This window comes from Taurulus bubalis (assembly GCF_910589615.1).
Source record: "Taurulus bubalis genome assembly, chromosome: 14".
NCBI classification, from domain to species: Eukaryota; Metazoa; Chordata; class Actinopteri; order Perciformes; family Cottidae; genus Taurulus; species Taurulus bubalis.
This window is the reverse complement of record NC_136602.1, coordinates 25,522,441-25,546,351: the sequence shown is the minus strand read 5'-3', so window position 1 is coordinate 25,546,351 and position 23,911 is coordinate 25,522,441. Positions and strand designations below refer to the sequence as shown.

General features: G+C 45.5%; 1 protein-coding gene across 1 annotated transcript in view; it reads right to left on the bottom strand.

Moving 5' to 3' along the window:
- The window catches only part of LOC306746428 (sodium/potassium/calcium exchanger 3-like), a gene marked incomplete at both ends in the record, with an annotated part of 79,548 nt that overhangs the window by 54,574 nt on the left and 1,063 nt on the right, over nt 1-23,911 (bottom strand). The window lies entirely within an intron of this gene.

Genomic DNA, 23,911 nt, shown 5'->3' with positions numbered 1-23,911 from the left:
CCAGTTCACCTGGACGGAGACGTAGAACGTAGTCTGAGCTCCTCACAGCGTCTGCATCAGTGAGAGGAGAGCTGGAGGCGACCGCCAGTCCATTGAAGCAGAATGCATCACCACGGCTGAGGTTGCCATGGTGATGTGACGCAACGGGTAAGACGAAGGGGGGAGGAGGTGATGACATAACGGAGAACAACTGCAAGCACACGCATCAGATGTGCTGAGCACAGACTCAGATCAGTGGTGCGTTGTGTGGACCAGGACCTGGACCTGGATCAGGACCTGGATCAGGACCAGGACCTGGATCAGTACCAGGAACTGGATCAGGACCTGGACCAGGACCAGGACCAGGACCAGGATCTGGATCAGGACCTGGATCAGGACCTGGATCAGGACCAGGACCTGAACCAGGACCTGGACCAGGACCAGGATCATGTGGAGGCTACAAACGCCTACGCTTCACTTTGCTCCTGAATGGTTGTTCATTTCAAAGTGATCTCCCTGTGGACACGTGGAGGCTTCACATGCACATTTAAACCATAAAGCTCTGAACTCATCCATGTGTTTGTCCTTAAACGTGGTCGTATTTATACTTTTACTGTATTTTACCTCACTCTTTGTCTTATAGTCCAATGTAAGATGAGGACCACAATTGGACATCAAGGATTTCCTTTGTAACGAAAGAAAGTAAAATGGCTACAAAATGTGAATAATCCCATCAAATAAACAAAATCTTTAGCCCATAAAAATGTTTTCTAAAGGCCTATGAAGAAAATAAATAGCCAACATGAATCAAACAAAAGACCTGTTCCTCTTTTGGTTCGTCTATGGATCTCCTCTGCTTCACATCTGACTACACCGATGTTAGTGCCTCATAAACATCATTTCATCATTTCATCGGCTATTGGGATGGAGTAATGCATAGGGCCTATATATGTATAGGCCCTGTACGATCATCAACGTCCTAATCAGTGTTGGAACGCATCTCTTTTTGGTTTTATTTATATATATATATATATATATGTATATATATATATATATATATATACATATATATATATACATATATACATATATACATATATATATATATATATATATATATATATATATATATATATATATATATATATATATATATATATATACACATATATATATATATATATATATAAATAAAACCAAAAAGAGATGCGTTCCAACACTGATTTGGACGTTGATGATCGTGTCGGCCTTGTTGGTATGTGTGTGTGTGTGTGTGTGTGTGTGTGTGTGTGTGTGTGTGTGTGTGCGTCTCTGGGAGATGGAGCCCAGAGGTAGCATCTCGCCCTAACGCAGCGTCCCAGATGGGCTCAAGTCCGTCCGTCCATCCGTCCGTCCGCTCGTGTCCACAACGTCCCTCTCTGCCGCCATGTTGCATTAGCCGCTTCGTCTTCATCAGCGTCCCTCGGCACACACGTGAGAACATACGTGTGCTCCCTGTGCATCTGTGTGGGGCCTCAGCGGTCCAGGTTAGTGTGTGTGTGTGCGTGTGTGTGTATGTATGTTTGTGTTCATGCGTGTGTGTGTATTCATATGAGTGTGTGTATGTATGTATGTATGTATGTTTGTGTTCATGTGTGTGCGTGTGTGTGTGTGTGTATGTTTGTGTGAGTGTGTGTGTGTATGTACGTTTGTGTTCATGTTAGTGTGTGTGTGCGTGTGTATAAGTGCGTGTGTAAGTGTGTGTGTGTGTTCCCTGGAGAGCAGGAACCAGGCCACGGTGCTCTAGTGGTTCTGTAGACACGTGAGAGCAACAACATCTAGGCGACTGTTTTGTATGAATTATCATACCAGGCTTCATTATACATACGCACATACATGAATATGCATGTGTGATTACGTTTCTCATACATTAGCATCGGGCTCTTGGTGTTGATCAAAGGAAACATTTCCGTTGTCCTTGGTGGGATGAAGGTCACCTTCACAGTGACAGAGCATTCTATTAGCAGAGCAACAAACACATCCTGTCAAAGTGACAACAACACGCGTCTAAAACAAGTGGAACTGACTAACAATATAGTGAAAATACTTTACAAATAAAATAAAAAGAACTATCATCTTGATGGGTAATATATTCTATAATGGTGCTGTAAATTTAGTCGTACCAATACCAATACACATTCATTTACGAGATTATCGTTATTTATCTGTACTGAAGTTGGAACATTTATTACGCGCAACATTGCAAACCAATGTTTTCCCCGGAGGATCAGGGGTCCAAACTACGGCCCACAGGAGACCCACAAGAGACCCCACAGGAGACCCCACAGGAGACCCACAGGAGACCCACAGGAGACCCCACAGGAGACCCCATAGGAGACCCACAGGAGACCCCACAGGAGACCCCATAGGAGACCCCACAGGAGACCCCACAGGAGACCCACAGGAGACCCCACAGGAGACCCACAGGAGACCCCATAGGAGACCCCACAGGAGACCCACAGGAGACCCACAGGAGACCCACAGGAGACCCACAGCCCCACAGGGCCGTGTCTCGAGGCCATTAGAGGGCATGGGTGAAGAAGCCACTTAGCGGCTGTGTGACACGCAGCAGTTTCCACCGGGACGTTGAATGTTGCGCTCATGTGAGAGCCGGACCGCTAGCCGGTATCGGGGGTTCATTTGCACAGCAATGTCCAACGTAGTGCTGTTACATATTAGAGCATAGTTTTAATAATAACTTCATAGTTCCTTGAGAAAGTTAATCCTAAGATTTGGTTGAAAAAAAGGGGACAACACATCAAAGACACAAACAGCAGAATTGTAATTCCCAACAAAGGGATTCATCTGTTCTTCATCCATCCATCCATCCATTATCAGCCGCTTATCCGGGGTCGGGTCGCGGTGGCAGCAGGTTCAGCAGGCCGACCCAGGCTTCCCTCTCACCCGCAACACTTTCCAGCTCATTCTGGGGGATCCCGAGGTGTTCCAAGGCCAGCCGGGAGATATAATCCCTCCAGCGTGTCCTCGGTCTTCCCCGGGGTCTCCTACCAGTTGGGCGTGCCTGGAAAACCTCTAATGGGAGGCGTCCAGGAGGCATCCTGACTAGATGCCCGAACCACCTCAGCTGACTCCTTTCGACACGAAGGAGCAGCGACTCGACTCCAAGCTCCCCCCTGATGTCCGAGCTCCTTACCCTATCTCTAAGGCTGAGCCCGGCCACCCTGCGGAGGAAGCTCATTTCGGCCGCTTGTATCCGAGATCTCGTTCTTTCGGTCACGACCCAGAGTTCGTGACCATAGATGAGGGTTGGAACATAGACCGACCAGTAAATGGAGAGCTTTGCCTTCCGGCTCAGCTCCCTCTTCACCAGGACGGACCGGTACAGCGCCTGTTTTACTGCTGCAGCCACACCGATCCGTCTGTCGACCTCCCGCTCCACCTTACCCTCACTCGTGAACAAGACCCCGAGATACTTGAACTCCTTTGCTTGGGGTAGGCAGTTTGTCCCCACCTGGAGGGAGCAATCCACCGGTTTCCGGCAGAGCACCATGGCCTCAGATTTGGAGGTGCTAACTCATCCCTGCCGCTTCACACTCGGCTGCAAAACGCCCCAGTGAATGCTGGAGGTCACAGTCCGAGGAGGCAAACAGGACCACATCATCCGCGAACAGCAGAGAGGCGATCCCGAGACTCCCGAACCGGATCCTCTCCGCCCCCTGGCTGCGCCTAGATATCCTGTCCATGAAGGTCACGAACAGGACCGGTGATAAAGGGCAGCCCTGGCGGAGGCCAACACCCACCGGGAACGTGTCTGACTTATTACTGAGGATACGAACACAGCTCCTACTGCAGGCGTACAGAGACCGGATAGCCCGTGCCAACGGGTCCGGCACCCCATACTCCCGCAGCACCCGCCACAAAAACCCCCGAGGGACCCGGTCGAAAGCCTTCTCCAAGTCCACAAAGCACATGTAGACTGGTTGGGCAAACTCCCAGGACCCCTTCAGTGGTCTTGCAAGGGTAAAGAGCTGGTCCACTGTTCCACAGCCGGGACGGAATCCGCACTGCTCATCTTGAATCTGAGGTTCGACAAGCGGTCGGAGCCTCCTTTCCAGCACCCTGGCATAAGCTTTTCCCGGGAGGCTGAGCAGTGTGATGCCACGATAGTTTGAGCACACTCTCCGGTCCCCCTTCTTGAAGATGGGAACCACCACCCCGGTCTGCCAGTCCATGGGCACTGTTCCCGACCCCCATGCGACACTGAAAAGGCGTGTCAACCAAGACAGCCCAACAATGTCCAGCGCTTTCAGCATCTCAGGGCGGATCTCGTCCACCCCTGGCGCCTTGCCACCAAGGAGCTTTTTGACTACCTTAGCGACCTCTGCCAGGGATATGGGATGGTCGCGGATGCTAAAACTCGGGCATGGGAGGAGTTCGGGGAGGCCATGGAGAAGGACTTTCGGTTGGCCTCAAGGAAGTTCTGGCAAACCATCCGACGGCTCAGGAAGGGAAAGCAGGGGCTACCCCAGGTTGTTCTCAGCAGGGGGGGAGGGAACTGCTGACCCGGACTGGGGACATCGTCGGGCGCTGGAAAGAGCACTTTGAGGAACTCCTAAACCTGGCCAACATGTCCCCCGGAGGGGGGGCAGCGCCGGAAGACTTTGGGGTGGTTTCTCCCATATCCCTGTTCTTCATCCAAACCGCTAATTTACTGAGCAGTTTTTAAATAAAATAAGATGGATGGTGGGTGACTGTTGAGCCCCCATCTTCACTTTTAAAACGATATCGGTGTTTGAACGGTGCCTGAACCGATACTTAAAAAACAATACATTATAAACAAGACATTAAAGACGGACGCCGGCGCCTCGCTAACGCTCTCGTTAGCCGGACGCCTCGCTAATGCTCTCGTTAGCCGGACGCCTCGTTAGCCGGATGCCTCGCAAGCGCTCTCGTTAGCCGGACGCCTCACTAGCCGGACGCCTCGCTAGCGCTCTCGTTAGCCGGACGCCCTCCTGGATCCGAGGAAGACTACGGATGTTTTTGGCATGAGAACTTTCACACAGAACACAAATTAAATGGCAAAAAAATAACATGTTTTCTCTGAGCTTTAACAAAAGCGAATAAAGACGGTAAAGTATATTAAAAACCTACACAAAGTAAACTCAGACCAAGTGTTGCAACACAAATGAGAAGCACTTGTATTGTGTTGAACATGTTTCTTGAGTCTTTATTCACAAAGACAAAGATAACACATCACACAGCACACAGAGGGATTGTGGACTCAACATCTTCATATTCTTGTAATAAAAGGAGGAATGAGAAAATCATCAAAGAAAGAAAAATGATAGAACTGAGGCAACATTATCACTCCAAGAGTAAAGGTCCTGTTTCATATATAGGAAACACGAGTGCTTTAAACATTTTCACTGGAATTGGACTTTTCTGACCTTTCCCACAACTTTACTAAATCTGCTCTTCCTTTCTGGCCCGGGGCCGGTCCGTGTCTCTTTGCATGAGCAACTCATCTGGTATGCATGTCACATGCAATAACGACACGATATCACCGCCATGTCACATGCAATAACGACACGGTATCACCGCCATGTCACATACAATAACGACACAATATCAACGCCATGTCACATGCAATAACAACACAATATCACCGCCATGTCACATACAATAACGACACAATATCACCGCCATGTCACATGCAATAACGACACGGTATCACCGCCATGTCACATACAATAATGACACAATATCACCGCCATGTCACATACAATAATGACACAATATCACCGCCATGTCACATACAATAATGACACAATATCACCGCCATGTCACATACAATAACAACACAATATCACCGCCATGTCACATACAATAACAACACAATATCACCGCCATGTCACATACAATAACGACACAATATCACCGCCATGTCACATGCAATAACGACACGGTATCACCGCCATGTCACATACAATAATGACACAATATCACCGCCATGTCACATGCAATAATGACACAATATCACCGCCATGTCACATACAATAACGACACAATATCACCGCCATGTCACATACAATAACGACACAATATCACCGCCATGTCACATGCAATAACGACACGGTATCACCGCCATGTCACATACAATAACGACACAATATCACCGCCATGTCACATGCAATAACGACACGGTATCACCGCCATGTCACATACAATAATGACACGATATCACCGCCATGTCACATACAATAATGACACAATATCACCGCCATGTCACATACAATAACGACACAGTATCACCGCCATGTCACATACAATAACAACACGATATCACCGCCATGTCACATGCAATAATAACACAATATCACCCCATGTCACGCTGTCTGAACGTATTACAGAAGTGCCATGTTCCACCTGTCAATCAAACACTTTAACAAACATCCACACTCTCCTCCGCACTGCAACACAGACCTACACATGGATGAGCTTCAGAGCAGCAACGAGGAGTGTGTGAGTGAGAGAGAGAGCGAGAGAGAAAGGTTATCACTGTGCAAGATTGGAGACACACACACACACACACACACACACACACACACACACCCACACACACACACACACACACACACTTCAGTGCAACTTGTCCAGCCAATGCAGAAACTGCGTCTGACAAGAGAGTTGTATAATCAGGGTGTATTTGTCTAAATTGTCAAAAAATGGACTGAGGGGAGTGTGTTCTTTGTGTGTATACCACAGAAGAGAGGAGCGACTCACAACTCTGATCTCAGTTGGACGGAGCGCCACATGAATAAAAGGCAGTCTCATAATAACATGTTTTTAAGATGTTTTTTTAAACTAAATTGTGTTATATAGGTGGTGAACTCCAAAAATCAATGTAAAGCCCCTTTAAATAATCCCTTTAAATCCCTCCTATTAAAAGATAAAAAATATAATATTAATAAATTATACAAATTGTCAATATTTGTGTTTTTGAGCTGTGGAATATACCCAGTAATATTTGTGAAATAGGATATCTGCGCAAAAGATATGCTTTCCTGCTGTCCTTTGCTAGTGCACGTCTCTGCTGCTAGTGCACGTCTCTGCTGCTAGTGCACGTCTCTGCTGCTAGTGCACGTCTCTGCTGCTAGTGCACGTCTCTGCTGCTAGTGCACGTGGTGGGGCTAGATTGATTTTGCCCAAGGAAGATGAGTCTAATAAGCAGTTTAGCCAATCACTGATTAAAGATAATAATGAGTGAAGTACAACTAGATGGTTTGGTTAGTCGTCCCCTCTAGGCCCAGGTGGGATGAGGACTTGAGTAGCAGGACTCTACAGGCACCAGAGGTCACCCTAATGCCGTGTTCACACCGGACGCGACGCGAATTTGCGGCGCGACCAGTTTACATGTAAAGTCAATCCACAGACGCGCTGCGGCGTGAATTTGCGAATGTGCGGCGAGATAGACGCGTTGGAGGCGGCGCGAACAGAACGTTTGACCTGGGGCGAACAAAGCGAAGGACGCGGCGCGAATTCGCGTGAGTTGAATTATCCCAACTCTGGCGGAGAAATCGCGTGACGCAAAGTTGCGGCAGCCAATCAGCGTTGAGAAGCTCCGCCCGTCACCACCGCCGTCTCCCCGTTGCTGAATGAAACTGCTGCTGCTCCGCCTGAACCAGCGCTGACAGCGGCTTCATTGAGACGCTGTTGTGGGACTACGGATAATATTATGAACCCAGACACCATGGAGTTTGATGTTCCGACATATGTGGAGTTTACACAAAAAGTATAAAGCAGAACTAGTGGTTATTTCCATGGTGGATGGCATAATCGGTATCGTTTTACGGAGATACGCGAGACGCAGTTCCTGGAGGAGTCGGTGAAATTCACCGAGCTGTGTGCGGCTACGGATGATGTTATGAACCCGAATACGAGGGCGTTTCATGTTCCGACATGTTTGGGACTTCCACAACAAGTATAAAGCAGAACTAGTGGTTATTTATTCCATGGTCGATAGCGGAAATGAAAGCTTCGTCGCTTGTCTCTCACAGAGGCAAGCAACAGAGCTAAGCCACGCCCCTTTGGTCGCGCCGCGAATTCGCGTTTGGTGTGAACGCCCTCTTTCTACTCGCGCGAGTAAACTTCCGCGGTGGACGCGGCGCCGCAAATTCGCGTCGCGTCCGGTGTGAACACGGCATAACCCTGGGGGGACGTACATGTGCATAACAACTTGATGTCTCTGTCTCTTCATATGACTACTTGGACTACTACTAGGAGATGTCTTCAGAACATAACACACAATATCATGCCGCTTGGAAACGTATAATCAAGCCAGACATGAACAGAAGTCCAGACTATTGAACAGAGTTCTGAGAAGGAAGAGCAGGCTGCGGATAAGGAGACAGTGTCATTCATTATCCCTCCAGTGAGGAGATGAATATCCTCAGCAGACGTGTCTTTTCAATAGGAATGAGTTTTCTAATCTCCACCATAATAAGCATATCGCCTACGGTCTGATAACACGCATGCACAGAGACACAGATTGTTCAATTTGATTTAGAGTCATCAGAGAGTTAGATGAATCTGACCGGAGTAGTTCAAAGCGTAGTGGGAATAGCACCGAGCTTGTGTTTGCATTGGTCAGGATCCTGGAGGCTAATCGCTGAAGGAGAGCTCAGACACGCCTCCCACTGTGGACTCAACAAGAGACACTCAGAGAATTCAGATTAAAAGCACATGTATTCAAATCAGCATCTTCCTCCTTTTTTTGTCTAATGGGGATAATATCTGAACCTGCACATGGAAGTGTTGTATGTCTCAAAGAAGAAAAGAGCTTTCTTCTTCAGGAAGGATAAACTATGTTGATTATTGCTTTGAGATTGTCCATGAGGACAATTCAGAGCAAATGTATGAACTTGCAACCTCGTTGGCCACTGTACAAATTGTGCTGTGATTCTCTCGCATTTTACAAAGCAAAATTATATTTAGAGGCAGCATCAATACAAACTATGGCAAACTACGTCGCAAAAAATAGCCTTACTACGGAAGTTGAAAAGGTTGCAACTTGAATCCGAGTTGTTGAGCGGTCTGTGTCGTAGTAGCGGTGAGAAGCCCTTTGGTTCAAACTGGTTTTCTCCTGTTTTCTCTGCATTTAACCCATCCTCAGTGATGAAGGAGCAGTGTGCTGCGGTGAGGCACCCGGGGAGCGACTGGGGGTTCAGTGTCTTGCTCAAGGACACTTGGACATGTGAACTATGGGGAGACCAGGGATCGGACCGGCTACCTCGCGGGTACAGGACGACCACTCGACCCCCTTGAGCCACAGCCGCCCCGGGGTGGGGAGAAAGGGAGAGGTTTCCCCCAGACCGGGCGCAACACAAATGTACATGTTGAGAAAGGTGCATACACTTTGAGTTCCTGGTTGGTTTGTAAGCCTGTCTGACAGAGTGACTGCTTGTTGACAGCTTGCCTCCGTCTCTACAGCTGAAACACGGATTCAATCACAAAACCCAGTGACCAAAGTGAGCCGGACTTTTACTGGGCATCGGAGCGGCACTGGCTCCTCGTCTTGGAGCGAGTGAAAACACAGGCAGTTTGACTCTTCACGGAGCTGCACGCTTCAATACAGAGGGGTGTGAAATATCTCATCATCTTGCGGCAATGTCTCTAATGACAGTTATCATCCAGCTTTTTCTGGAGCGCCACTATGAAGGTGAACATGCAAACTCCACACAGAAGGGCTGTCCAGCCTGGGAACCGAACACGGACCCCTCGTGCTGTGAGGCAACAGTGCTAGCCACGATTATAATAATAATAATAATGACATTCCCACCAGCCTCAGCCCTTTGGTGCTCATTAGCCATTGTCCTTCTGTTGTCTGTAACTGCTTATGTACCAGAGGGGAAGGCTAAACCTGGACAATTTGCTAGGTAATCAGGGAAAGACAACCATTCATGCACAAATTCTGACCTACTGGCAAGTGAGAGTCACTTATTACTTAACCTGCATGTATTTGGACTGTGAAAAGAAGCCGGCGGACATGATGAAAAAGCAAACTCCACACAGAAAGCCGGCCAGCAGGTTATGAATTATTATTGTTATAAATTGGTTATGTCATGGTGTGATACAGCGGTCCCCAACCACCAGTCCGTGGGCCCCTTGGGACCGTACAGAGAGAACGAATGAAACAAATGTTGATTGATTATCGAGGTCGGAAAGATGTTTTATTTTGAAAAATGACCAGATACATCCGTCTGTGCGCCTCAGCCTCTTGACACGTTGCCCCAAAAATGAAACTTAAAAGTAAGTTTCAACTCTGGAATTGAATCAGAAACTATGGAGGATACATTGATAGTCACTGTGTATAGTATGATATATGATATATAATATTAATATTATGAACCAAGACACAAGGGCGTCTGATGGTCCGACGTTTGTGGGACTTCCACAACATGCAAAGCAGACTGGTGGTTATTTCTTCCACGGTGGACGGCAGGAATGATAACTTATTCCATGGAGATAAGCCCCGCCTCCTCTCTGGCGCGAATGACCACAAATGGTCCGGTGAGAAAACTCACACGAGTAACGCAACGCGAGCATTCGCTTTTGGTGTGAATGCAGCATAAGTCGATGGTGTTACAGAAGCCATATTTCATCGTCATTTTTTCCACAGCACTGAGAAGAGTCACATTCATAAAACTTTATTGACAACTAAACTAGTACGTTTTTGACTAATTGTGAGTTTGAACCATTTCAACAGAAATAAATACGACGACTATAAAGGTAGGGTGGCCTCAGCGTTTCTGGAGAGATGTTTGTCTGAATCTGTTTTTACAGAACAGCACGGAGATTCATAACCTGGATTTCAATCCGCAGCCACTAACCCACATTTGACTGCAGAATAATTCTCAGTGGTGAAGACTGATGCTGTCAGACTGGTGGCCTCGGGAAGCAGCGGCTCTGATCCAGTTCTAGTGTCGAGGACCGGACCGCTCTTATGGAAAGAGGGCCGGTGACTTTGCCAAGCTCCTCCTCTAAATGCTTCGCGAGGACCTTTTCTTCTCCTGCTGCACTATTTTATGTCTTAAATTCTAATATGATTTTAACTTGGATAGATTTTTACTTGATGCATTTCTTATCGTTATATACATATTTGTAGCACTGTTCACTGAATGTGTTGTGCACATGAGAATAAAGACCACAGACCAGTGGGACCGTAATCAACAGCTACAACAATTCGGAAGTCATTTGTGTAAAATATGTTGTTAATATGCAGATGAAGAGGCATTCAGTTCTGTTAACCAGCAAGTCAACATAAGTCAATATCAATATCAATACCAGGGCTTTAGTTGGCTTGCCCCAGTATACCTTTTTGGGCTGTCTGTGCATTCTCCTCAATGAAGACGTGCAGAGTTAGCATGAGCCAGAACAATAAGGAGGAGAACGACCCCGGTTGAAAAACACCATTAGCTTTCAAAACTCAGTTGACTGTTTTGCATGGCCTGTGTTTTGGAGCGTGAAATCCAATCCCCAAAAACCACAGGAAATGTCAACAATGGATGATCGTGCTAAGCCTCAAACTGAGCCTCATGTCCATGGCGATTACCAACACAGAAGATAACAATGGGCCTAATAGACGATGAGGAGGAGCAGGGACATGAAGTGAGAGAGAGAGAGAGAGAGAGAGAGGGAAAGACAACAGCAGGTCTACAGAGTCTCATACAGTGGTCACACTCCTCCTCAGGGATGGACCGCTCTCTCCAACTCTTCCTCCTTTCATCCGTCTCCCTGAAGCTGAGGATCCCAGAATACACATGGCGAGTCTAAAATAGGCTTTGGGCTGGTGATGAATTAGCCCGGCGTATTTGGGGAGCGACGGAGAGCGAGAAGATTAGAGCGAGAGAGAGAAAGAAAATAGCTCTTAATGTTTAACCACAGCTAGATCTAATACAGAACACGGCCACAGACACACAGTGACCATCACGACCACGCGTTGACTGTTTATGTGTGTGTGTTTATGAGTCTGTGTGTGTGTGAGTGTGAGTGAGTGAGTGTGTGTTTATGAGTCTGTGTGTGTGTGAGTGTGAGTGAGTGAGTGTGTGTTTCTGAGTCTGTGTGTGTGTGAGTGTGAGTGAGTGAGTGAGTGTGTGTGAGTGTGAGTGAGTGAGTGAGTGTGTGTGAGTGTGTGTGTGAGTGAGTGTGTGTGTGTTTATGAGTGTGTGTGTGAGTCTGTGTGTGAGTGAGTGTGTTTATGAGTGTGTGAGTGTGTGTGTGTGAGTGAGTGTGTGTTTATGAGTGTGTGTGTGTGAGAGAGAGAGAGTATGTGTTTATGAGTCTGTGTGTGTGTGTGTGAGTGTGAGTGAGTGAGTGAGTGTGTGTGAGTGAGTGTGTGTTTATGAGTCTGTGTGTGTGTGAGTGTGTGTGTGTTTATGAGTCTGTGTGTGTGTGAGTGAGTGTGTGTTTATGAGTGTGTGTGTGTGTGTGAGTGTGAGTGAGTGAGTGTGTGTTTATGAGTGTGTGTTTATGAGTGTGTGTTTATGAGTGTGTGTGAGTCTGTGTGTGAGTGAGTGTGTTTATGAGTGTGTGTGTGAGTGTGTGTGTGAGTGAGTGAGTGAGTGTGTGTTCATGAGTGTGTGAGTGTGTATGAGTGTGTGTGTGTGTGAGTCTGTGTGTGAGTGAGTGTGTTTATGAGTGTGTGTGTGTGAGAGAGAGAGAGTATGTGTTTATGAGTCTGTGTGTGAGTGTGTGTTTATGAGTGTGTGAGTGAGTGTGTGTGTGAGTGAGTGAATGTGTGTTTATGAGTGTGTGAGTGAGTGAGGGAGTGAATGTGTGTTTATGAGTGTGTGAGTGAGTGAGTTAGTGAGTGAATGTGTGTTTATGAGTGTGTGAGTGAGTGTGTGTTTTTGAGTGTGTGAGTGAGTGTGTGAGTGAGTGAGTTAGTGAGTGAATGTGTGATTATGAGTGTGTGAGTGAGTGAATGTGTGTTTATGAGTGTGTGAGTGAGTGTTTTTGAGTGTGTGAGTGAGTGTGTGAGTGAGTGAGTTAGTGAGTGAATGTGTGTTCGTGAGTGTGTGAGTGAGTGAATGTGTGTTTATGAGTGAGTGAGTGAGTTAGTGAGTGAATGTGTGTTTATGAGTGTGTGAGTGAGTGTGTGTTTATGAGTGTGTGAGTGAGTGTTTTTGAGTGTGTGAGTGAGTGTGTGAGTGAGTGAGTTAGTGAGTGAATGTGTGTTCATGAGTGTGTGAGTGAGTGAATGTGTGTTTATGAGTGAGTGAGTGAGTTAGTGAGTGAATGTGTGTTTATGAGTGTGTGAGTGAGTGTGTGTTTATGAGTGTGTGAGTGAGTGAGTGAGTGAGTGAGTTAGTGAGTGAATGTGTGTTTATGAGTGTGTGAGTGAGTGTGTGTTTATGAGTGTGTGAGTGTGTGAGTGAGTGAGTGAGTGAGTGAGTTAGTGAGTGAATGTGTGTTTATGAGTGTGTGAGTGAGTGAATGTGTGTTTATGAGTGAGTGAGTGAGTTAGTGAGTGAATGTGTGTTTATGAGTGTGTGAGTGTGTGAGTGAGTGAGTGAGTGAGTGAGTTAGTGAGTGAATGTGTGTTTATGAGTGTGTGTTTATGAGTGTGTGAGTGAGTGTGTGAGTGAGTGTGTGTATAAATGCATACTATATCTAGCATACCATATCCAGTATCCATATGCAGCACATATATCCAGCATAGTAAATCCAGTATATATATCCAGTATACATATGCAGCACATATATCCAGATGACACTAGTGTGGGTCCTCCTTAAAGCAGTGTGATCCGGCTGCCGCTGGATGATCCAAGAGGCCACTTCATTATCAGCTCAGCACCAGAATGTGTCCCATGTTCTCCGAGTGTACTCGTCAGCTCTCTCTCTCTCTCTCTCTCTCTCTCTCTCCCTCTCCCTCTCCCTCTCTCTCTCTCTCTCTCAACATTCATTTACAAATACAATTCTGAACTCAGCGTGACTTTATTCTCACTGTGCTTGTTAAATAATTTCCTCGTTCTCTGATTTGAAAGGATCTCCCAGCAGACGGGCAGCGCCGCCTCGCCACATGATCCCCAAGCGCTCTGCGGCGTTGTGATCCAGAGTCGCCCCCCCACAGTTCAAAGAGTCATGCCGTCTGTTGCATCATGGATCTGCTCTGCTGCGCATTCATTATTCATCTACGGGTTTGAATTAAACATCGGGACCGTCATGGAAAGGAGCCTCGTCATGAAATCATTATTTGTGTGAAAACCTGTGTTTGTTTACAAAGTGCTGAGAATTTGAGCTCACTAGAACTGTGATTGAAGAATAGCTCTGTTACATTTGAAGGGCAAACATGATGAATAAAAAGTCCACAAAGTAAAATGAATTCATTTTAAAAGAATGCCAAAGGGTTCCCTGAACACATCTTGCTAATTAGCTTGAATCTGTTAGTGCTCTTGTGTTTCTCAGAGACATCCAGCTGGAAGACGAGGAACCTCTGTGGCAATGTTCCCTCTAATTTTTTTCAGCACTGAGCAAAAAAATTTTTTCCTGAGCGCACAGTTCAGCACTGTGAGCAATTCTCAACCTCGCGACCTGCCGAAAATGACCACAAGCCTGCGTTAGCCATAGGGGATTCAAAGAGATGACAGCAAATGCATCAATATGTATACAAGGTTGATATTTATTCAATATCCTTTATAATGGCTGGACTTTGGGAACATTTTAACGATGGTGTTTTACCAGTCAGTTTAGTTGAACTTAAAGGATCTTTGTTGAACTTCAATAAGGGGAGGTTATGACTGGTTCACTGGCTATGACTGATAATGATATATATAAAAAATATAAGTATCAAAGGTGTTTAGTCATCTCTCAGCAGGTACAACATTTAAGTGGAACTTCATTGAAAGAAAAATGCTATTGCAGTGCTTAACAATAATTATAGGCCTATTAAATTGACATGGTGTCTTTTTTCCTAAAGGTAGCCTATATAAACAATTTAATAACTTCATATTCTTCATATTTAAATATGCCACTCATGTTAAACGTTAGGCAGACCTTTTTCTGGGGCGCCTGCTCTGCCTTTCTTTTCTCCATGGAGGCCTATAGCTGCTGGAGCAGGGCCCGCCAGGAGGAGCCTAAACAGCGCCGGCCCGAGCTCATATGGCGCTCTGGGCGAGCTTCACTCCTGGCGCCCGGAGGGGGACAGCGAAAAAAAGATTTTTAACCCCTGAAAAAAAATCTTTTGTGCAGTGTGAAAAATGAGCGCGGTCTGAAAAATCTATTACTTCGACTGGCCTGCGCGGCCGCGCACACACACAGCTCAGAGGGAACACTGCTCTGTGTGCTCGTGTGTGTCCTTCGGCCATCGTAACAGCGTTACATCCCACGCACTCGGCACTTTGCGGGTGTATTGCTGGGAACCCGGGGATGGCAGCGGGTCGGCGCTGTGGACACGAGACATGTTCAACATTAATAAACTACGAACACACAAGCGGTAGCGCTCTGTGTAGCGGAGCTTCGGGCTCTGCGGCTCAGTTCACTTCCTAGACTCTATATAAGAGGTATATCTCAGTTGCTGTGTTTTTATTTCAGAACGTTTTACAGTTAAATGTAAAGTAGTCAAATTGAAGAATATTCTCAGGGTTCACCCACAGACTGTCTATAAGAAGTGGACGTAGTCATGGTGACGTCACCCGTTGGTTTGTGGACTGATGTTTTGAAGGCTCGGGTTCGCTGATTTGGCCGTCGCCATCTAGGATAGACGTTATTTTTCCTGCAACCAATGAACAGAAGTTTCCATATTTGGAATGTGGAGGAGTGACGTAGAGACGCTGTGTACGTCTCTGGTGGAGACCTGAGCATTGTTTGATGGTGTGAAACAGCTATAAACACTAATATATCTAATTTATTTTAACCGTGTTAAACAATAATTTAATAAAAGGTACACTCTGCTTCACTGTTCTGCTTTTTTCCTGCAGGACTTTTGCAGCACACACAATTCAAACCATATCCGTCTCCCCATGTGTCCAGTGTTTGAGTGTTCGGGGGGCCGGTCACCACTCACTCTTACAAAGGGAGAATAGAAGCTTTTGAGTCGCTCGCACCTGCAGCGGATCCTCTGAAGCTACATTGCTAAAGTAGGGCGGGAAAAGCGCTGACATCTCACTCAACCTAACCATGACACTTTACAGCCTCTCCTGACCCTGCAGACCCCCCCAAAAAATATTGTCCTTTTTATTAAACTCAGTGGAAAACAGGGGAATCTGTCAAACGGGACAGACCGTCCTCAGTTCGAAGGGTCTGTTATGATCCTGAGACACGGAAACCCACGCTTTGGGCTTTGTGGGTGAGACAACGGCCCCTTCCTACCGGACTAGTTTAGACCACACTAGGGTTGCAACAACGAATCGATAAAATCGTTAAAAATCGATTATTAAAAGTGTTGGCAACGAATTTCATTAACGATTCGTTGTGTCGCGCGATTATTACGCCGGGCAATAAGTGGCGGAGAAAAAAAAAGAGCGGAGCAGAGCAACTGGCCGGCCAGCGTTTCTGAGAGAGTGAGACACGAGAAAAGCTGAAGTCGTGATCTTCTCAAAAATAGAAGATCTTTGACGAGTCGAGTCTTGGCCAATCAGCGTCTTCATGTTCCTCAAACTTGTTTTTAATGGAAGCTATTCAGCTTGCTATCGCGTTAGCTAACGTGTTTGGGTTGTGTATTGTCGTTAAAGTTACGTTATGTTCCGTTACAGTTCAGTCTTGCTTGTAAAAAAATGTAACATGATGAAACATGCCGTAACCCCCCGGTCTGGTTCAGTTCACGCTGTCACTCGTTAACGTTTAATCGACTCACCGGCGGATCTGGCTGCAGGTTTTTGTTTTTTTTACTCAAAGTAGAATGAAGCAAATCACGTCGTTGGGCTTAGCCAACAACGTGACGTCGTGGTCATAAAAGACCCAGAGTGAAAGAGTTTAAGGAAGAGGACGCTCTATATGGAGCAGTACAGCTTCCCTCTGTCCCAGTATTTCATACATATTGATAAAGCAGGGTATGCAAATGCAGCCTGTGGAGGGATAAATTACAGTAAAAAGGGCTCACATTTGGCAGATGTAAAACATACATATGTATGTTTTCAGTGTTAGTCCATTTTGTTTTAGTTAACAGCTCAGGGATGTTCAAGGAGCAACCTGTTTGTGCACTTTCTGAAGATGTTTTGCACTGTCACTTCTGTTTTTTAATAAAGGGTTGGAAATGAACGCTTTTTTGATAAAAAAAATGTTTTTATCCGATTCATCGATTAATCGAAAAAATAATCAACCGATTAATCGATTATTAAAATAATCGTTAGTTGCAGCCCTAGACCACACCCTCAACTAACTAACTGATAGGTTTCATGACTGCTTTGGGTAAAACATTTTTTTGCAATGTCAGTTTTTGTTCTAATATCGTACAGCCCAAAATGCATCTCTTATTAAGAAGGTCCCTCCACCCTCCACAGTTAATTGTACTCCCTCTTGTACATGTCAGCCTTTACAACTGAGAGTAAACACCTTCCCATGCTTTTTTCCTCATTCCCAGAGTACCCTGATCTGTTTGCGTGTCTAATTTCATCATCTATTAGATTCACTGTTTCTTTACTGCATCAACACCTGGATTTCATGGGAACCCTTGGAAAATTCGCCAACAATCCCTCTTCAAAGCACAACAGTTACTGAATGAGTAAATTACCTGATGAGGCCCAGCGCCCCCAAAACTGGGGGCAGAATTCTTCATCAGGAACTCTTCCTCACTCTCCAAGTCCTCGTAATCCCATGAATCCATACCAGAGCCACTGATGTGACATAGCAAAAAAAACAACTGCTAAGCCTGGCCTTACAAGAGCATATAAGTCCATTTGACATGTTTATAACTAATTGAACCATAAATATGAACATAAACCATAAATATGACTCGAGAGGACTCAAAAGTTTTTATATCCCTAGCTTGATGCTATACGCGATTAGCACACCTTTCTGGAAAGTTTACGACCTACAGAATCCACCAATACCACCAAATACCTTGTGAGACAAAGCCTCAGTAAGATATCAACCACATTCCAGCCAAAAAACTGAAATATGACTTATTTATGGATGAAATGATACTACTCTGTTATGGAACCAGAGGCGTTCAAGGTCCAGGAAGAAAGTTAGTGTATTTTGGATTTCAGCTGACCTAAACCTACGGTACACGAAATCTGCACTAAATTAATTACTACAACTATTTAACTTCGCTTAATCAAAGTCAAACTTTGCAGAGATACTGTTAACACATAGTGCTATATTATAGTAGAAACGAAAGCGATGATGTGCATAGTTAAAAAGAGAAAATACATCCTGGAAGGTTTTTGTTTTTCTGAATATTATTTTCTTTTTTTTTTCCTGTGTTCCATCAACAACCAATAAACCAGTAACACATATACTGTTATGTGGACCTTTTAACTAGTCTCTCAAGTGTTTTCTGTATATTATACCTTTTGAAATGATTCAAATAGCCTTTGTGGTTGAGGAGATTTTCTGTATTTAGTATGGGTATGCAAACCATTTGCAATTTTTTTGAAAAATGGCTGGGGCTTAACCGAGGTTAAAAAGGTTATTAACTATTAACTTTCCCTGAGGGGATCGATAACGTCAGAAACACAAAAGGCCCTCTAGGGACAGAGTTTGGTAATGAGGACCTGCTCCCTAAGTAGATATGAAGGGCTCATTTCAAGATAAAGAAAACAATTATTGGCTCCCCGTGATTATACACTAATCAAAACATTATATATTATATTCCATTTCTGCCTGTGGATCCCCCAAAATCCTACATTTCAGAGTTAGTGTCGGACATTGTGTAAATAGAGTATCAAGATGTAGGACTTAAATATCCTTTTTAGCCTGAGAACAATAAAGTTATCAGGCATTTTTTCTACTGACCACCAGAGGGCGACTCCTCTGGTTGTATAGAAGTATATGCTTCATGTGTTAAAGCTGCATTCTCTCTCCTGACCACCAGGGGGTGACTCCTCTGGTTGTATAGAAGTCTATGCTTCATGTGTTAAAGCTGCATTCTCTCTCCTGACCACCAGGGGGCGACTCCACTGATTGTATAGAAGTCTATATAAATGGCTCTACTTCTCTTGATGTATTCTCTCAATAAACATTGTAAACATGAGTTTATGTCTCAATCTCTAGTTTCAAGTCTTCTTCAATACAGCATGATGTTCATTTAGTAAATTATGGTCATTTAGAGTCAAACAGACCATAAAGCAGGGGACGCTTTAGGGCGGGGCTACAGGGTGATTGACAGGTCACTGTCTCTACCAGAGACGTGTAACGGTGTCTCTACGTGACTCCTCTGCATTTCAAATATGATAACTTCTGTTCATTGGTTGTAAAAAATATAAATGGTGACAGGAGTGATCCAAAATGGCGGCATTTTACCAAACTCGAGGCTTCAAAACAGCAGTTTACATGCCAACGGGTGACGTAACCATGACTACGTCCACTTCTTCTATCCTGTCTCTGTCTAAAACATACATTTCTTTCACTGAGTTTGAGCTTCATAAGTGAGCTTGGGCCAACACAGAAGGTAACCACATTTAACTCTGAAACAATGACGCAGATACGGGACGCCGGTGAGGCCGAGCAGCAGATAAATAAGTCAACAAACCTGGAGCGAACTGCAAACAGGCTTTTAAAGACTGAGCGAAGGAGGGAGGAATGGAGGAAGAGAAGAGAAAATTGGAGCCGCTGCATTGTCGGGGCGCTATAAGGGGAGCAAGGCTTACAAGCAACATGTAGGGGGGGGGGGTACCTTAATGATGGCTGAGGGCCACTGCGATGGAGGAGAGAGGGACAAGATGAGAGCAGAGTGGCTGCTGTAGATGGAGGGAGGGATGATGGAGGGAGGCGGATGGAGAGAGAGAGAGAGAGAGAGAGAGAGAGAGAGAGAGAGAGAGAGAGAGAGAGGTTGTTTGTGTGAGGAGTGTTGCTCTCTGCGATCACGCAGGCTGACCCAGATGCAGCTGAATCAGACACAGCCCTGTGTCTGGAAGTGTGTGTGTGTGTGTGTGTGTGTGTGTGTGTGTGTGTGTGTGTGTGTGTGTGTGTGTGTGTGTGTGTGTGTGTGTGACAGCGTAGTTATGAGAGCTGAAGAGCTGGAGGTAAAGAGGAAGAGCTACAGAGTGTTCCAGGCAGATTCTCTCTGTTGTTCTTTTCGGGTCACGAGCCCAAAAGGCCTCAAAGTAAAAAGGTGCGTTTCATTGAGCTTGGGATGGAACCAAATTACTCTTTGGTACCATTTTTGCACAGTATACCGATACTAGAAAGGTATTGCAATACTCTTGCCGTTGCACTCCACCCATTTTATTAGTGGAGTGTTTTAAGAATGAAAATGTGACAAAACAAATGCCAAAAAAGCAAAAATATGGCACTAAAGTAGGGCTGGGAAATAAGGAGAAAATCAAATATTGCAATATATTTTTTGGACCAAATACCTTGATATCGATATTGCAACAATATCGTAGGGAACGAAGTGGGTAGAACAGATAGAGCAGTCGGGTAAAATGACATCACCTTAATGCAGCTTTTCAAATGAGAAACAAACACAACACTCATCCAAAAGCTTCATCACGATATCGGTAAACGCATCGACCGGCCTGGCGCTGCAGCGCTGTGACGAGGGTCACGAGTCACCCGATACTTGTGAAGGGAGTACAGTAAATTAATTAAAGATCGATACTTGGCTTCCGTGTATCGATACAATATCGGCACGCAAAATATCGCGATACTATGCTGTATTGATTTTATCCCCCACCCCCACCGTACTGTATAATTGTACAGCTGGACTGTGCAATCGTACTGCTGTACTATACTGTATGTGTGTATATATATTTACACAACTTTGCAACTTTAAACTTCCATGAATAAAAACGGTTAACCACATGTTAAAATGTACATCTTCAAAAAGTTAAACAAAGACACCTATCACTTCCGGTTAACGTTCTAACTGTTGGCACACACCCATGGGACCCTGCCGCCCTGAGCTGTCATATCGCATCTGTCATGCATATACATGCTTCATACCCCGTGAATATTCTTTTTGCTGTTATTTAAGGCTTCAATATTCCTGTCGGCCCGCTCTCCTTCTGAACCAAGCTGTTGATCAGGCTTTAAAAAGGGTCCATTTAGGGGGAAACGTCCGAATCTGCCCACCGGCAACAGGAACAGAAAAAGAAGAAGAAGAAGAAGAAGAAGAAGAAGAAGAAGAAGAAGAAGAAGAAGAAGAAGAAGAAGAAGAAGATCATGTTTCATCTCTGTTGAGAGCTGCACATGCTCAGTGCCGATTGGGGCAGGAGCTGGCGGAGAGTGTAGCGTTAGCCGGAGTTAGCAAACTGTCGGCAATTTGGCAATATTTTACACGGGAAGATCCGCCAAAATAGATAATAAAATAATGAATTATCTGCATGTATTGTTCATGTTAAAAGGGTTTAACCTGAACAAGAACAGCCATCATAGCACATCCATACAGGGTTGTACGGTTCGAACGCTATCGGATCCGTACTTATTATCGGCCGATATCCGAGTACAGACATCCGTATCTGGAAAAGAGAACATCATAGAATCTCTAGACCCACGACAAGACAACTTATCCTTTGATTGTGTTTCATGTTGTTTCCCCATTCAAACACTTTCTCCATCACTTCTTCTCTCCCCGTCTCCCGACACCACCTCCTTCCATCACGGCCGTCCTCGCTTGCTCCCACTCTTCCTCTTGCTCGCTCTTGTCTCTTTTACTTTTTGTCTAATTCCAGGACCCGGGGCTCCTTCTGTGCTGCTCCGCTCTCCCTCCGCCTGTCCTCTGCTCGCGTGCAGAAGAGCGGGCGGCCACCTACGAGAGCTTTGTGTTATGTAATGAGATCATCTGGAGACTAATGCTGTACGTATATACGAGCAGCCATTAGCGGCATCTCTGTAGCATGACCACTTGTCTGGCTGGTGGTGCACACGTCTTTAGGCTCGTGCACAGATGGGTGATGGAGGGACTTTGGCTTGAGCAGCAAGGCTCAGTGTCACTAAAGCCTCCAGATATCAACATGTGTTTGCTCATATGGGGTAATCCTCCACCCGATAGTGCTTTTGTCCTGGATCTGGTTTGTACCTTGTGTTTTTCAAGAGGTGAGACGTGGAAGGGAAGTAAGGACAGATGGACGACAATGGCATGTGAGGAGATGGCTGCGCACATCCACGCGTCGGTCCGCAGGGTGTTGGGGAGCGGTAACAAAGACATGAGGGAATAGGCACATACCGTAACACGCTAAGGGGTTATATGCGTCATTTGTTAGCTGCATTATCTCTCCTGACCACCAGGGGGCGACTCCTCTGTTTGCATAGAAGTCTAAGATTCATGTGTTAAAGTTGCATTATCTCTCCTGACCACCAGGGGGTGACTCCTCTGGTTGTATAGAAGTCTAAGATTCATGTGTTAAAGTTGCATTATCTCTCCTGACCACCTGGAGGTGACTCCACTGGTTGTATAGAAGTATATGCTCCTTGTGGTAAATCTGCATTCTCTCTCCTGACCACCAGGGGGTGACTCCTCTGGTTGTATAGAAGTCTAAGATTCATGTGTTAAAGTTGCATTATCTCTCCTGACCACCTGGAGGTGACTCCACTGGTTGTATAGAAGTATATGCTCCTTGTGGTAAATCTGCATTCTCTCTCCTGACCACCAGGGGGCGACTCCTCTGGTTGTATAGAAGTCTAAGATTCATGTGTTAAAGTTGCATTATCTCTCCTGACCACCTGGAGGTGACTCCACTGGTTGTATAGAAGTATATGCTCCTTGTGGTAAATCTGCATTCTCTCTCCTGACCACCAGGGGGCGACTCCTCTGGTTGTATAGAAGTCTAAGATTCATGTGTTAAAGTTGCATTATCTCTCCTGACCACCTGGAGGTGACTCCACTGGTTGTATAGAAGTATATGCTCCTTGTGGTAAAGCTGCATTCTCTCTCCTGACCACCAGGGGGCGACTCCACTGGTTGTATAGAAGTCTATATAAATGACTCGACTTCTCTCTTGATTTATTCCCCCAGTAAACATTGTAAACATGAGTTTATGTCTCAATCTCTAGTTTCAAGTCTTCTTCAATACAGCATGATGTTCATTTAGTAAATTATGGTCATTTAGAGTCAAACAGACCATAAAGCAGGGGACGCTTTAGGGCGGGGCTACAAGGTGATTGACAGGTTGCTACCAGAGACGTATACAACGTCTCTACGTCACTCCTACACATTCCAGACATGGTCATTTCTGTTTATTGGTTGCAAAACAAAACAACACAGTGAAGACCATAATCCAAGATGGCAACAAGCTGCTGAGGCAATGAGAAACCAGCGAGTCAGCTTGATGTGAAAAGTATTCAAATCAGAAAAATCTCATTTAAAAAAAATAGACAGATAGCTTCGACCAAAGAAATCTGAACTCAAGGTCCACTTGCTACATCTTCCTCCAGCAGATGTACGCATCCTCAACTGATGTCACCCAAACACATTTCCATCTGCTGAGGAAAACCACGAGTTCAAATAGATTTGTCTACAGAATGAATACAAGTGAAAGCGTCCATGATTTGTCTGGTTTGAAAGGAACTCAACTCAAGGCCCCGACCCAAACCTCACAATGAACCCTGACCACGTCAGCACCGCGTCGCTCCTTCATCTCCTGGCAGTTCTCTTGGTTGTGTATGGTCATCTTTCATCACTATCACAGTGCACGGCTGCTCGTGCACTATCACAGTGCACGGCTGCTCGTGCACTATCACAGTGCACGGCTCGCCCAATGGACATCACAAGGAACACGACTCCGAGTCACGAAGCTCCAGCGCTGCCGCTGGGAACGTCAGAGAAAATCGT